Raw genomic sequence first — 16,091 nt, forward strand, 5'->3', positions numbered from 1 at the left:
TGAGAAGGTACAATTGAGCTGCCTGTTGGAATTAATGTAGCCTTTGACTGTTGGTACGTCTGCAATGATGTCAAGGCAGTAATAAGGTCTCGTGCCAAGTGGCCCTGGCAGAATCCAAACTGAACATGCTATTACTGCATAAGTGCTACTCAATAGCATTAACAAAAGTACCTTCCATCACTTTGTTGATGACCAAGAGTAGACTGATGGTCTGATAAATTTGCCAGACTGGATCTTTCCTGTTTTATTTTGTTTGAGATTCCCTGGACAATGTTCCATGCTGCTGGATAAATTCCAGTATTGTCGCAAAACAGCTAGTGCTTGGCTTGGACGTGGCAAGTTCTGCAGCACAAGTACATTTTGTAAGAAAGTTGTGAGAGTCCATAACCTTTGCTCTATCCCAGTGCCTTCAGCCACTTCTTAATATCATGCAGAGTGAGTTCGATTGGCTAAATATTGGCACTTGTAATGTTGCGATCCTCGGGAGGATGGATCATCCACTCAGCATTTCTGGCTGAAGATGGTTGTATAGGCATGACCTTGTCTTTTGCACAGATGTGTTGGGCTCCCCCATCATTGAGGGCAGAGATATTTTTGGAGCCTCCTCCTGATTGTTTAACTGTTCACTGTCACCCGTGATTGGATGGAATAGGTCTGCAGACTTTTGATCTGCTCCCTTCATTGTGGGATCACTTTGCTTTATTTATCGAGGTTGCTTGATCACTTGTTAGCACCATGTAGTCCTGTGTTGTAATTTCACCAGGTTGTCAATACGTTTTTAGTGCTCTGTGGTGCTGTGCTCAGCATGCTCTCCTGCACACCTCATTGAATGAGGATTAATACCCCACCTCATTGGTAATGATAGAGTGCAGGTTATGCCAGGTTATGAGACTGTGTTTGAATACATTTCTACCACTGCTGCAGATTCATCGTACCTCAGAAGTGTCCACTTTTGAGCTGTTATATCTTTTCAATTCTAACGAGGTATTATCATACAAGATGATGTACAGTTTCTTGTGTCAAAAGGGAGTTTGTCTCCATGAGGACTGTTGGTGACTGTAGAATCATAGAATCCCTCTAGTGTTGAAAGAGACCATTCAACACTCCAGAGAGTACCCTACTCAGACCCTTGTCTTGGACAGATGCATTTATGGGGGGAGGTGATAGCCTAGTGGTATTATCGCAGGACTGTTAATCCAGAGACTCAGATAACATTCTGGGGATGCGGGTTCAAATCCTGCCACAACAGATGGTGGAATTTGCATTCAATAAGTATCTGGAATTAAGAATCTAATGATGACTGTGAATCCATTGTTGATTGTTGGGGAAAAAAATCCATCTGGCTCACTAATTTCCTTTCAGGAAGGAAACTGCCATCCTTACCTGATCTGGCCTGTATGTGACTCTAGACCCACAGCAATGTGGTTGACTCTTAACTGCCCTCTGGGCAATTAGGGATGGGCAATAAATGCTGCCTAGGCAGCAACACCCACATCCTGTGAATGAATAAAGAAATGTATGACAGCTAAATTAGTGAGGGCAATGTCACATGAAGCTTTCCCTCTTCTTGTTTTCCTCTTAGTCTACCACAGGCACAATCTCACAGCTGTGTCCTTAGGCTATCAGGTCAGCATGATTGTGTCAAGCAGATGTTTGATTAATCTGTTGGACAGTTTTCCCAATTTTGGAAGAATTCCTGGATACTTGTGACGTGAAGTTTATAGGGTCAACTGGCTAAGTTATACTTTTTTCATCTCTAATGATGAGCTTGATTTGATACTATTCAGTTACCAACCATTTCAGAGTGCAATTAAGAGTCAATTACAATGTTGTGGGGCTGGAATCACTTAAGAGCAAAGGTGGCAAACATCTACCTGAAGAATAATAGTAAACCTGAAGAGCCTTTATCTTAATCTGATTATGATAAATGAGATTGATTTTTAATTTCAGATTTATTGTTAAAATTTAGCCTTTTCTTGCACCCATGGTAGGATTTGAACTTGTTGCTGCTAAGTGTGAATTGGGTTTTTGGATTACTAGTCCAGTAGTAAGCACTATTCCACATTCCCCATCACACCCCATAGTTGCTGACTGTGCAGTATTTGCATGAGTCAAAATAAGTGCCATTTCTGAATGAAAATCTTTAATCTTTAAACGGATGTAATTTTCTGCTTTCCACATGATGGGAAATTATACATGGCTGCACACTCCTAATAAATATGAATGGGCATTGATTCTGAAGAAATGGACTCCAAGTTGAAACACATCACTGATCTGAAGTCATGATTTTTATACATGACTGTCACCCAAAGTGCACTTGTAAGATGATGTGCCTTTTTAGCCATGTTGAATGTTGGAATCACGGTGATATATGGTACCTCAATGCTGTCTTCCATCCTCTTCACAATATTGCCTTGTGTACAAATGTACCTACTGAATCCTATAAAAATGTATATCATTATATACATCATTATATGCTTTAGAAGTGCTATCCCACAGCTTCTAGCCAGTGCTAAACTTTGGTCAATCTATTCACCAACTGTCTTAATATCCTCTTCTAAGATTCAGAGACATTATTGACTCTCAAAATTTTGCTATTGTGAAGCAGCTGGAGACATTTGACTAGGTTAAGTGTTCTTTAGAGATGTAAGTTAATGTTAACTAATTTCCAAGTATTTATTATTGCTTACATTAACTGTTTGAAATTTGAATCAGAATAAGGCTTGAACATTCTTTCAGGAATCTATGATCCCATTCATAAACCACTCCAATACTTCTGTTAAATTCCAGCATGCTACTCATCTTGGATATTTATTATGTGGTATAAAAACAAACTATCTAAACCCTTTGATTACTTCAACTTACAGCAAAGGCCAAGTTCCCACTACTGTACTGTGAAGATATAGTTTGGAACCTTTCACTTTCACCATTGCTGGATGACTGATGAGAGCTCGGAGATTGCACAATGTTTAGTTCAACTGCTTTGCTGTCAAAATGGCGAGATGACTGAAAGTGTGCATTTTAACTTGATGGAAAGCTTGAACCTTTGGTCTGCCTTCTCTTACACAAAGTATCAAATAGCTGAAACACAGGTTTTCCTCTGAAGAAGGAGCAGAACAGAACAGGAATCAGTGGCGTGGAGACGAATGAAGAATGGAGTATAATTTTAGGACCATTGTATGATTTATGCCTAAGTGGCATTTCATTCCTCAGCATGATTGGTATCTTCAGTTCTGAGTATTTTTGATGTGGTGAAGTAAATATGATAACGCTAATCTCATGATTTATGTAAGCTCTGTTTTTCACACTGTGAACCTTCAGAACCCACACTCTGATATTCGACTGTGTCTAATTTGGATATGGCAGTAAAGGGTACACTGAAAGCAATTTATGATAAATATATGCAGGACATCAAATAAAGCCCCTGTCACATTACAGTTGTTCATCTCAGTGTGATATACAGCTCCCCATGCTATGTTATACTGAAGGTTCAATGTCAAGCTGGGTTCCAGCTTTCTCGAGGCCAACTTTCTGGTGTGTAAACTAGTTTAATACTCAGGGTTAGTAAAGAGTTGACCTCATACTTGTCTTTTTGTTTCATTTTAGTAAAGATCTATAAATTGGTTTCCTTTTTAGTTTGCACTGCTTCTATTAAACTGATTCCAGACATCACTGATTCCATTTGAAGATGACTTTGAATTTGAATTGTCAGAGGATATGTTGTGCAATAAACAGATTATTTTGCTAGCACTGTATTGCCATACTAGTAAAGAACCTGTCATTATATATCATGCTCCATTTATTCAATGCATTATGGTCTCAGCTGATGGCAATGCTGGACAAATCAAATCCCAGAATGTAACCTGTCTTGATAGATAATAACTTTAATTTTTGGAGTTTGTTATGATGGTAGTTTGTTACTGAACATATTCACACAAGGCTGCCAATGTTCTTTAACACAAGAACACACATGTATTAGGCAAAAGAAATAAAATAAAATAGTTTAGAAAGATCTTAAGTTAAACAGCAAAGCAAAGTTGTAGCCTGGTTCCCAGCAATAACGTTTATAGATACTCAATCTCAAAGATATCTCACTCCGATTTCAATGCTTTAATTTCTTACTTAACTGAACCTTTACCATTCTCTTTCTTCGCTGCTGAAACAGTGGTAGGACTTCTTTCCAGTCCTCCTGGCTTAAACCTCTTTTCAGTTCTGACAATTTGAAAAATTCTATAGAAACTCTCACAGCTTGGCCACTTCTCAAACTAAAACTTTTCTGTCTGAGTAACTTCTCCTGAAATGAAAACTTGATTTTCCTCAACTGAAGTGAAATTTAACTAATAGCTCCTGGCCTGTTTTCTCTGTCTGTCATAAACTCAGCAGTATATACATTTCTTCAAACAGGTATTTTACAAGGCACTCAATTGAATTAGATGCTTCCCTGTATATTTTACAGCTAGATCACTGTTCCAAATGACTTTCTGACCCATTAAAGACATAGTTACCTTCACAGAACTGAAACCAAAATCCATAAGCATCTAATTAAAAAATCCAAATTTCCAAATGATGATAATATATTAAACATCTTTATCATAACTTGCATATTATACATCTGTCACAATTGTTGCTCAGCATATATCCCATTTAACAGTAACAAACATGGTGAATTTTGTAATTAACTTGCTCCAAGTAAGTTGGAAGTGTGAGTAAAATTGTCATTTCAAGTTTAGATTCAAAGAAGCTTTTCACCTTGGTAATCCATTGGAGAATAAGACCTCATTGTGTGGGGAATGTTAGGCAAAACCTTGCACTGCTAATATGCATAGTAACATGTAACATTCTATCAAATGTCGTAACACTTCATTTTCAGAGAAGTCAGTATTTTAAAAGCTGAACTCTTATCATCAGTCATGCAGAGATGTTTAATCAGTATCAGTGCAGATTCTCTTAAAGGAAAGGTGGCAATAAAAATGTTTCACATTGCCTTAAAACTGAAAAGATTCTGGCAGAAACTATGGTAAGGCATGTGTGTGCGTGTGTGTTTGTGTGTGTGTGTGTGTGTGTGCGCGCGCGCGTGTGTGCGTGTGTGTGTGTGTGTGTGTGTGTGTGTCTAATTTCATAGGCATCCACGGGCAATGTTGTTTCCTGCAACATTTGCAGTTTATAAAACACACATTTCACATTGTAGATTGACCAGCTTTGAGACAAGATTGATTTGCATAACGTGTACAGTTGTTAAGTGAGTGCTAGATGGCCCTCTGATTGGAAGAAAAACATTGTTTAATCTTTGAGTTAATTGTGTTATTGTAGAATCATTGAAAAGTACGGCATAGAAAGTAGCCAGGGTAAAGAAGGACGTTCTGTTTGAACAAGTTGGTATGTCACTCAATATGGATTACAATTTCAAGTTTGTCAGCAAGGGAGCTAAGAGTGAGGTGAGGAGAATCCTCTTTAATTAGAGAGTTGTTAAGGTTTGGAATGACTGCCTGGTGAAGTGGTGAAGGCAGATTCCATCCCGGGTTACACAAGAGAGTTAAGTATATATTTGAAAATGATGAATTTAGAGGGCTGTAGAACTAGGGCTGGAGTGTCAGACTACCTGCGTAGCTCTTTACGGAGCTGGTATGGATAGAATGGGTCAAATGGCCTCCTTCTGTACTGTAAAATGCTATGATTCGATGAACCCCTCCTGGTGAGTGTAAGATAGCATGGGAATGGCACTGAGTGGTGTACTACGTACAAATGAGGTGAGCACCCACAACATTGCATAAGATAGCCTGCTAGACCTTATTGGGAGAATTTCTTCATGAAAGCCCCCAAAATTGACAAGTCAGCTAACCTTTGGTAAAATTCAGGCCAGAAAGTCCTGTAACAAAAAGAGGCAAATCACTCTCAGCAAGAGGTCCCTTTTACTCTGCCGAAGTGCTTGGAAGTGAGTCTGACAATTGGTTGAAAAAGATTTAAAATTAGAAAGCAATGTGATTAGCCGAGACACATTAAAGAGTTGTGTTATGCCAGAATTTGCCAAACTCTTGACTAGTTTGTTTATTTTTAGTCTGTTTTAAAGGAACCTTGGAACACTGTGCTACCAGGAGAGAGAGAGGATTTGTAGACATGTGCCTTGCTAATGATAATTGTACGCATGAAACCTAAAAAAAAAAGTTGCTGAATAGAACTTCTGACCTATTCTGCATGAATAAAGGACAACATTGTATGGATCTAGAATCCCTACAGGGTGGAAGGAGGCCATTTCGCCCATCCAGGCTGCACTGACCTTCCAAAGAACATCTCACTCAGACCCACCCCTCCCCTGTTCAATCCCTAGAACCACTTCATTTACCATGGCCAATCCACCTAACCTTCACATCCCTGCACTCTGTGGGCAATTTAGCAAGGCCAGTCCACCTAATCTACACATCTTTGGACTGTGGGAGGAAACTGGCACACCCAGAGAACACTCATGCAGACAGGAGAGGAATGTGCAAACTCCAAACAGACAGCAGACTAAGGCTGGTATCAAACCCTGGTCTCTGGCACTGTGAGGCAGCAGTGCTAACCACTGAGCCACTGTGCAACCCTGGATCTGTGTAATACTACATGTCAATGTGAATGATCTGGGTGTTCATAATTGTGCTAAAAAGTATCTTTTTATATCAGCTGTAAGAAGCCTTTACTTTTGGACTATGCATTGAAATTGAAACCAAATGGAAGAGGGGAGAATACAAGAATTGTTTGAAAAACAAGTGAGGCTAACTGAAACATATGGAATAATGTTACTTTTGGGGACACTATGCCCAGACAAAGCAACATGATCTTTGCATGAACAGGACAGCTCTGCCCAGAGACAGTTTGTTGATTGACATTTCAATTGGTACATGGGTTCAGGAGAGCTCTGCATAGTAACAACCTTCTGATTGGACCAGCTGTAGTTTACACAGACCCTGTGAGAGGAAATGAAGAAAAGAAGACAGAAGCCCCAGTTTCTTGTAGAATCGGCATCTCTCTCTTTCTCTCCTTCTTCCCTTGCTCTGAAAAAATCACTTTCCCAACTTATCATCAAAAGCCACATTAAGAGTTGCTGAAAGAAATAATTTTAAAATTCAAAGACAAGAAGAAAGACCCTCAAGCCCAACCATACAACCAGTGAACTAAAGACTGATTAGCACTGTGCAAACAATCTCAAAGCATCATCAGAGAATCAAAACAATTGTGAAACCAACTTATTTAGTTTTGTAATTTTGGACTGATATTACAGAATTACGTTTTTCTCGTTAATATTTGCATTTTGATTATTTTTCTGTATGCCAAAATGTGTGTTGGAGGGTGTGTTGGTGAGGATTTTAAAGGGGTAAAGTTTGTAATGTAAATTAGAAATCTTGGTCTTTTACTGTTCATCTTAAGATTAAGAATGTGACAATAAGTAAGAGTTTATTGTAGTTGTTAATGAAGAAACCTGATGTGGTTTCCTATTATCCTAGTTCGTAGTAAAGCAGAGGCAAATTAAGATTTTTGCTAGGTTCATTAAATCTTCATATCTGATGTGAATCCATGATTAATTAGGCCTGATTTCCAGTCTACCACCTCAGTCCATCATGACACAACTATTTTAAGTGAAATTCACCTTCATTTTGCTTATGTAGTCTATTTTCTTTTGAAGTATCATTTCCTCACTAATGCATGTTAACTTGCATCGGTTCTGATTTGATTCAAAGTACAATAAGTAAAATCCTGTTGCTAAATTCTTCACTTGTACCTTCTGGTAAATTTTGGTTATTTTTGGTTTATAATTTCCCATGGGTTGGCAAAACTTTATTATTCTTTGATGGAATCTTCTCAGGGAGCTAGAAATAAAACTACCAATGAACTGCCGGCAATTTTGTATCCCCCACCAAAATGAAAAGTTGTACCTATATGTTTCTGATTGAAAAATGAAAGTGCTACCTCTAAGCCAAGTTGCCACTTGAAGTGAAAAATGCTGTGGGAAATAGATAATAACAAGCTCATTTTAATACAACAGATTCCTGACTGAAACATTCTCTGCAAAGTTGTCTAATTACTCAAATAATTTTCCTGGACTTGAGGGGAAAAAAGGAATTGTGTGGAAAAATGTGTGGGAAGCTGGTGGGCTGCACTTTCCAGACAAATAAATTATACAAAACCAGAATGTCATTTAATTAGGAACCAAAAATTTTCAATTGAGTATCAGACCTATTTGAACTCAATTTGGTCTGTGTAATTTTCTGTTGGTGGAAACCCAATTGGACATGAAATGTTATTGATTGCTCAACAATGAGAATCTAAATTTAGATTAAAGCTGTCATGCTAGCTTTTTCTTCAGTGTTACTGTTTAAGATGGTGAAAAAGCCCTCGAAAGGATCAAACGAGATGCAAGCTGAAGCGTGATCCTATAAAGCACTATCCATAGACATCAGTTTAGTGAGGGTTGAGATTGTGTGATTAATCGTTCTCTTGCCCTGGATGGAGGCACACACATGGTATGGCACTTATGACACAATGCAACATCAAAGTAAACTATTTTGTTGCTTTACTTGTATGAAGTAAGTGAGATTGTGATTGTGTGTGTGTGTTTATGTGGTCACACACATAATTGATTCAGGTTGTCAGGATTGTTCTTCGGGTGTCTGGAATCTCTACAAGTTAAAACATTAATCTATATTTCCCTGTCTGCAATCAAAGATCCTTGGAAAAACATCACAACAATGTGTTTTTCTTTGAGCCTATCAGCTTATTTGTTCTAAAAGTATTGGAAGCAGCTGGGAAAGGGGTCTTTAGCTGCATTGGATAGAGTGCTGTTGTAATCTCCAGGTAAATGCCTTACCAAACTCGGTATCCTCAGTGGTTAGCCTCACAGTGCTAAGGACCGGGTTCAATTCCAGCCTGGGGTGACTGTTTGTGTGGAGTTTGCACATTCTCCCCGTGACTGCGTGGGTTTCCTCCGGGTGCTCCAGTTTCCTCCCCACAGTCCAAAGATGTGCAGGTTAGGTGGATTGGCCATGCTAAATTGCCTGTAGTGTCCAGGGGTGTGTAAGTTAGGTGGATTAGACATGGGAATTGCCAGGTTACAGGGAAAGGTTAGGGGAATGGGTCTGGGTGGGATGCTCTTTGGAGGAGCAGTGTGGACTTGGTAGTCCGAATGGCCTGTTTCCATACTAACAGAGCATCTTCCAACAAGATTCTATTACATTGAGCTCGAACTCCAGGCTCTAAACTGCAAGTTTAGGTGCCAATGGAAAAAAGAATAAAAACTACCCAAGTATTTGACTAGCCTTTCCTGCAATGTGAGGCTGATAGCAAATTATCTCTACATTTCCCTGAATTTCTCTTCAGAATATGTAATAAAGGCGTATGGAAATGTATCTCAAGCAGCACAATTCCAATTTAAGCCTCTTTTGCACCTTCAGTGCTCATTCCTCTTCCATTGGCAGTTATGTGTTCAATGAACTAAACTCCAGATTTCTCTCTGTAATTATCTTCACGCCTCCCTCAAGACATTTCCTTCAAGCTTAATTCTTTGAGAAAGCTTTAGATTACTCGTCTTAATATATCTTTCTGCGCCTCAGTTTCAATTTTTTTTACAATAATATTTTGCTACATTCAAGGCACTATATAGACACATGTTGTTATGGTGAATTTGCATACAGATTCCACACAGATTATAAATGTAATTCCAAGACACACGCTGCTCAAGTATAAATAATACAACTGGTTTGGTATATTCATGTGAGCAATTTTAAAAGGAAACAATTTATGAGCATTAAATCCTACAGATACTAGGGCACTAGTGCCAACATTGTTACGTCTGAAGTGGCAGTGTCTTGAAACCAGCAGTGATCCAGCAAAGTCATGATTGCAGTTGCTCTGAAATGGAATGCAGGTGTGAAAACTACCTTATAAATGTGAGGGTTTAAAGGATGATCAATTCAGAATTCCCAGGAAAATATTAAACTTGTGCATGATAACATAGATTCATAACCTCCTCTTCCTTTTACATCAGTTAAGAATCCAAACAACATCAACACTATTGTGGATCTCTGAGTATGAGATCATGATTGCAGAAGGCAAATGTAGATGAAGCCAGTTTCCCACTTCAAACCTGAGGAAGTGGTGAATCTGCATTTGCAGGTCACTTGAAAAAAATAACAAACATATTTCTCATTCATTTTATTTCTCCATTCCTCATACAGTGAATAAAGTTAAGATCATTCCCCAATCCCACTTCCAAGCAGAAGCAGGTCACACAACGAGCAGTGGGTGGAAATGTAGCTCAAACACTGATGTTTGCTTTGCTGCTGATCCACATATCCAAATCTCTCATGGTCTTTTACGTGTCAATTTAACTCAGCTGGTCACACTCTTGTCAGTGTCAGAAGGCTATGAGTTCAAACACTGGTCAACATTAAGTGCAGAGCTTCTTTTACACACTGCGAACTCAAGCTATGAATGAAGAAGGTCACTAGCTGGAAGATGAAGATTGGACAGCATGCCACTAGCAGTCAGGTCGGTTGTGGGATGGCAGAGTGAGAGGAGTAGCGAAAGCTCAGATTTCCCTTTTAGGCCATGAAGGAGCTATCCTGTCTCTCGCTTGGGTCTTTTTTTTATTCATTCATAGGATGTTACTATCGTTGGCTAGGCCAGCATTTATTACCAATCCCTAATTGCCCAGAGGGCAGTTAAGAGTCATTCACTTTGCTGTGGGTCTGGAGTCACATTTAGGCTGGATCAAGTAAAAGGATGGCAGCTTCCTTCTATCGAGGGCATTAGTGATCCAGTTGGAATTTTCCCTGACGATCAACAATGGTTTCATGATCATAGCAGACTTTTTTATTTTGAATTCAAACTTCACTACATGCCATGATGGGATTTGAATCTGTGTCCCCAGAACATTACTCTGGATTAATGGTCTTGTGATAATGCCACTATGGCAACACCTCCCATTTTAAAACCTGTCTGTAAAAATCTGCGTCCTTCCCCAACATCTGGGTAGGCATCCTAGTCACCACAGTGTTAAATGTCATTGTATCCCAGACAGGATGTCTAATGTCACAGGATTCTAAATGGTGTGTGTTATGATTTAGAATCCTAATTGACTTGTATTGTGCCAGTGGACTCTGAATAGTGTGCATTAAGGAGATGCTATCCAGAATGAGAATAATGCTTCTTGCTGTCAGTAAAACCATAGGGTAAGCATCCACAGATCTGGCCTCTTCCTGACAGGCAGAAAGAATTAAAACAGCTTGCATTATGTCAGCCTGAAATAAGGCTCCCACAATGAAAGAAAACAGTCTTGGGACTTTTAAAACCAAATTGACAAAACAACTAAATCCCTTGACACAGTGATATAAATTTGAAGATGAAAGCTACAGTGTGGTGAAAAGCAGGAAACATCCGACTACAAAAAATATACAAAGAATAAAAATTTATGAGTCATGCTCAAACAGTGAGGACAAAGGCAAGTAATCAGCATACAGATTAACAGATCATCCTATCATTAATCAAGGCATTTAATTGAGACCAAGCTGCAGGACTGCAGTTGCACAAAGGAAACTGGTGAAAAAAAAGCCTCCAGTAGCCTTTTTTGAGCTTGCTGTCATTAACACAGGTCCAAGAGCACAATTTGTGATAAGCCAAAGTAGTGAAGCTCCAAACAGCCTTGAGGAGCAAAGAATGTTGTTTCCATGTTTCTGCACAGACATAATGAAATTGCCTCTTTTATTAAATGTCTTTGCTTTGTCATCTACATTGAATCACATCAAGGTTCTAAGGATTTTTCTGGCTGTTACGTCATAGCCACATTGGAAATATATTTGTGGAAATTTCAGTAGATTATCATTCCTGATGAGATTTTAAGCCTTTTAATATGCCTACACTACTTCCCTTGAAATCCCACAGAAGAAATTTTTACCAGAAAATAGTCTTACGCTTGCTACAGCCATGAGCAGTGGCATTCTTACTCTCAATCTTCTGATAATTAGATTTGCTTTGTAACTCAAAGTAGATCAGTTCAGTTGCACTATTGTGATAAGGTTTCCCTATTCAGGATTTGTCTATAGATCTTCCTGGTTTCTCATTTTAACACAATTTGAATCTTTTTCTCCCGAGTAAAATCCTGCATGGACACCAATAAGTCTGAGAAATCAATAGTTCATCAATATTTCCAACAACAATTCTGTCTGTGGTGAATTCTGATTAAAGTTTCATTGTCATAGTTTTCCTTTTCAGTTTCCAGTTAATCTGCCAAGATCATATAAGGTGCCATAAAAGTTTTATTTCTTATTAGGATCATACAGCATAGAAACAGGCCCTTTGTCCATGCTGACCATGTTTCCCAAAGTAAGCTACTCCTATTTGCCTGTGTTTGGCTCAAATCCCTCTAAACCTTTCCAATTCATCTTCCTGTCCGAATGTATTTTAAATGTCGTCATTGTACATGCCTCTACCAGTTACTCTGGCAGCTCGTTCCATATACACACCACCCTTTGTATGAAAAAGTTGCCCCTCTAGTCCCTTTTAAATCTTTCCCCTCTCACCTTAAACCTATGCCCTCTAGTTTCGTACTCCCCTACCCTGGGGAAAATGTCTTGGTTATTCACCCTATCTATGCTTCTCATGATTATATAAACCTATAAGCCTCTCCTTATAACTCAAACCTTCCAGTCTGGGTAACATCCTCGGAAAGCCTTTTTTGCACCCTTTCCAGTTTAACAACATCCTTCATATATGAGGTGATTAGAATTATGTACAGTACTCCAGATGTGATCTTAAACTTGCACAGCTGTAACATGATGTCCTAACTCCTGTACTCAATGCTCTGATTAATGAAGCAATTATGCCAAATATCTTCTTCACCACTCTATCTACCTGGGACGCCACTTCCAAGGAACTATGTACCTGGACCCCTAAGTCTCTCTGTTCAACAACACTCCTCAGTGACCACACCATTATCTGTGTAAGTCCTGCCCCGATCTGTCTTACCAAAATGCAATACTCACATTTATCTGAATTAAAATCCATCTGTCATTTCTCGGCCCATTGGCCAATCTGATCAAGGTCCCATTGTGCTTTAAAATGAACTTCTTCACTGTCCACTATACCACCAATTTTGGTGTCATCCACAAACTTATTAACCTTGTCTCTGACATTCTCATCCAACTCATTTATATAAATGACAAACAACATTGGCACACCACTGGTCACAGGTCTCTTTTCTGAACAACAACTCTCTACCACCAGCTTCTGTCTCCTACATTCAAACCAATTTTGTATCCAATTGGCTAGCTCTCTCTGGACCTCATGTGATCTAACCTTACTAACCAGTCTACCATGCCAACCCTTGTTGAAGGCGTTTCTAAAGCCCATGTAGCAATGTCTACTGCTCTGCCTTTAATATCTTCTTGCTCTCGTCTTCAACAAACTCAATCAAATTTGTGGGATATGATTTCCCACACACAAAGCCATACTGACTAACTCTAATCAGTGCATGTGCTTCCAAATGCATGTAGACCCTGTCTCTCAGAATCCCCTCTAACAACTTGAACACCACTGACATTAGGCTCACCACTCTGTAGTAATTATCAAAGCTTGAAGAACTTCTTCAGATGTTAAGTATCTGAGCCTTTTTATAGTTTGGTGATGTTTAACATCAGCTAGTGGTCCTGGATACAGGAGCGTATTTTCTTTGTCAGCTAGAAATACAGTTTTAATTTTGAAACAATATTGTATCTTAAAGTTATTTTCTCCAAAATATCCAATTTGTTATTCTTCTTAGCCCATCTCTGACATTAAATCTTTGAGTCAGAATGAGTTCTGTTGCCATTTTCTTGTTTTTGTGATCATTAATTTTTCTTCAATTAAAGCTATTTTAAATCTGCAGTATCTTAATATTCTTTGTAATCTTTAGTTATTAGTCTTTTATATTTGCAGTACATCAGTCTTGTGCCTAGCCAATTTAATAATTCTGCATAGGGCAATTCTGTCTTTCTGTACTCGTTTCACACACTTTTAAAAAGTGTATAATGGGAATGTTGTGTTATTTGCATCTAATAAAGCTTCTCATTCTGTATTATAGTAATTCTGTGGTATTTTACTTCTTTTAAAGATTTCAAATATTTAATTAGCAATAATATATCTTTGTACAACACTCTGGGGTAGGGGGCGGTGTTCCATGATTTTGATTCAGCTACATGAATCAAACTCCCCTTTACCCCACCGAAGACTGTATGATGCATATATGCAGATTGGGTGGCTGTTAATGCTGTCTTCAACATAGCCCTTCCAGAACCATTACCTAATACTGATTGGCCAAATTCCACCCCAAATCCATTTACAAGTTTGCTGATGACACAACCGTTGTAGGTCGGATCTCAAACAACGACGAAACAGAATACAGGAAAGAGATTGAGCGCTTAGCAGCATAGTATAAAGACAGCAACCTCTCCACATCAGCAAAACAAGGAGCTGGTCATTGACTTCAGGTTGCAGAGTGAAGTGCATGCCCCTGTTTGCATCAGGAGTACTGAGGCGGAGATGGTCGAGAGCATCAAGTTCCTGGGAGTGATGATCACTGACAATCTGTTCTGGTCCACCCACATAGATGCAATGGTCAGGAAAGCACAACAACATCTCTACTTCCTCAGGAGACTAAGGAAATTTGGCATATCTGCAATAACTCTTACCAATTTTTATAAATGCACCATAGAAAGCATCCTATTTGGATGTTTAACAGCATGGTATGGCAACTGCTCTTCCCAAGACCACAAAGAGATACAGAGAGTCTTGATCACAGCCCAGTCAGTCACGCAAACCAGCCTTCTATCCATTGACTCCATCTATAGCTTCTGCGATCTCAGGAAAGCAGCCAACATAACTAAAAACCCTGGTTACCTTTCTTCCACCTTCTTCCGTTGGGCAGAGGATATAAAAATATAAGTACGCATATGAACAGATTTAAGAACAGCTTCTTGTGGCGGTAATGCTGCATTCTGCACTCTGTACTGGTACCCTGATGCACTTTGTATAGTACAATCTGTCTGTATAGCACAGAAAACAACATTTTTCACTGTATCTGAGTATATAGCAACAATAAATCAATCAAGTACCATCACTGCATCACTGTTAATAGATGTCTAGGAATACAAATTTGATCACCGCTGATTATAAGCAGCTGAAGAAATTAATATTTCTTGAGTCATGACAGATTCCAATGTAGTACCAGCAAAGGTTTATTCTGACCGTTTCCCCCACAATTTTGTCCCTGTAAATGGAGACAAAAAGCCCTCACTGTAATTCCAAGCATAAACCATTACTATCCACCCAGTTAATATTGTAATGATGAGGTTGCAGATGAGATACATGTAACAGCAATGTCCTAATAGTCCAATTCTGCTCTTCAGAAGTTATATTGGTAACTTTTTGTCCAGGAAAATAATCCAAGGCTATACAGAGCCGACACATAAATGGAGTTGAAAAGAACATCAGTGATGAGCCACTGCAGCTAATCTCTGATGAGTACAGGCGCTGAAACTGATTCCCTACTTAGAAAAACCTTAGCCTTCACTTACACTGCGTAGGAGGAGAGGTGGGTGGGAACAGTTCTGAATTATCTGTGTGATTCACTGCACATACGAGTTCTAGACTTTCAGTGGCTGAATACATGTATAGGGGTGGAGGAGAGGGGAGTGGGGAGGAGAGGGGAGTGGGGAGGAGAGGGGAGTTGGGGGGGCGGGGTGGCGAGAGGAAAGAGAGAGACACATATAATATATGTATACATGCTTAAAAATACAACCACACAAGAAAGCAGTGATCACAGCAAAACACAAGCATGGAATTTAAGCTCATAAAACAAGATCACACAAAATCTTGAAAAAACTGAAAGGCTTATGCTGAGCGAGACTCACTATTCATTTCTACCCGAATTCCTGAACAGTTGGGATTGTAGCAATGGAAGATGTTGGCTGATATAGAGGAAGGGGAAGTCTGTTTGCATTACTGAGTGAATCCTTGGATCAGGACCTCAGTCTGACTCTGTGCTAGTTGCTCTGCATTCCTTACCCAGGACTGTTACAGCCGCAGAC

Source organism: Rhincodon typus, chromosome 19 (assembly GCF_021869965.1).
Source record: "Rhincodon typus isolate 14 chromosome 19, sRhiTyp1.1, whole genome shotgun sequence".
Taxonomy (NCBI): Eukaryota; Metazoa; Chordata; class Chondrichthyes; order Orectolobiformes; family Rhincodontidae; genus Rhincodon; species Rhincodon typus.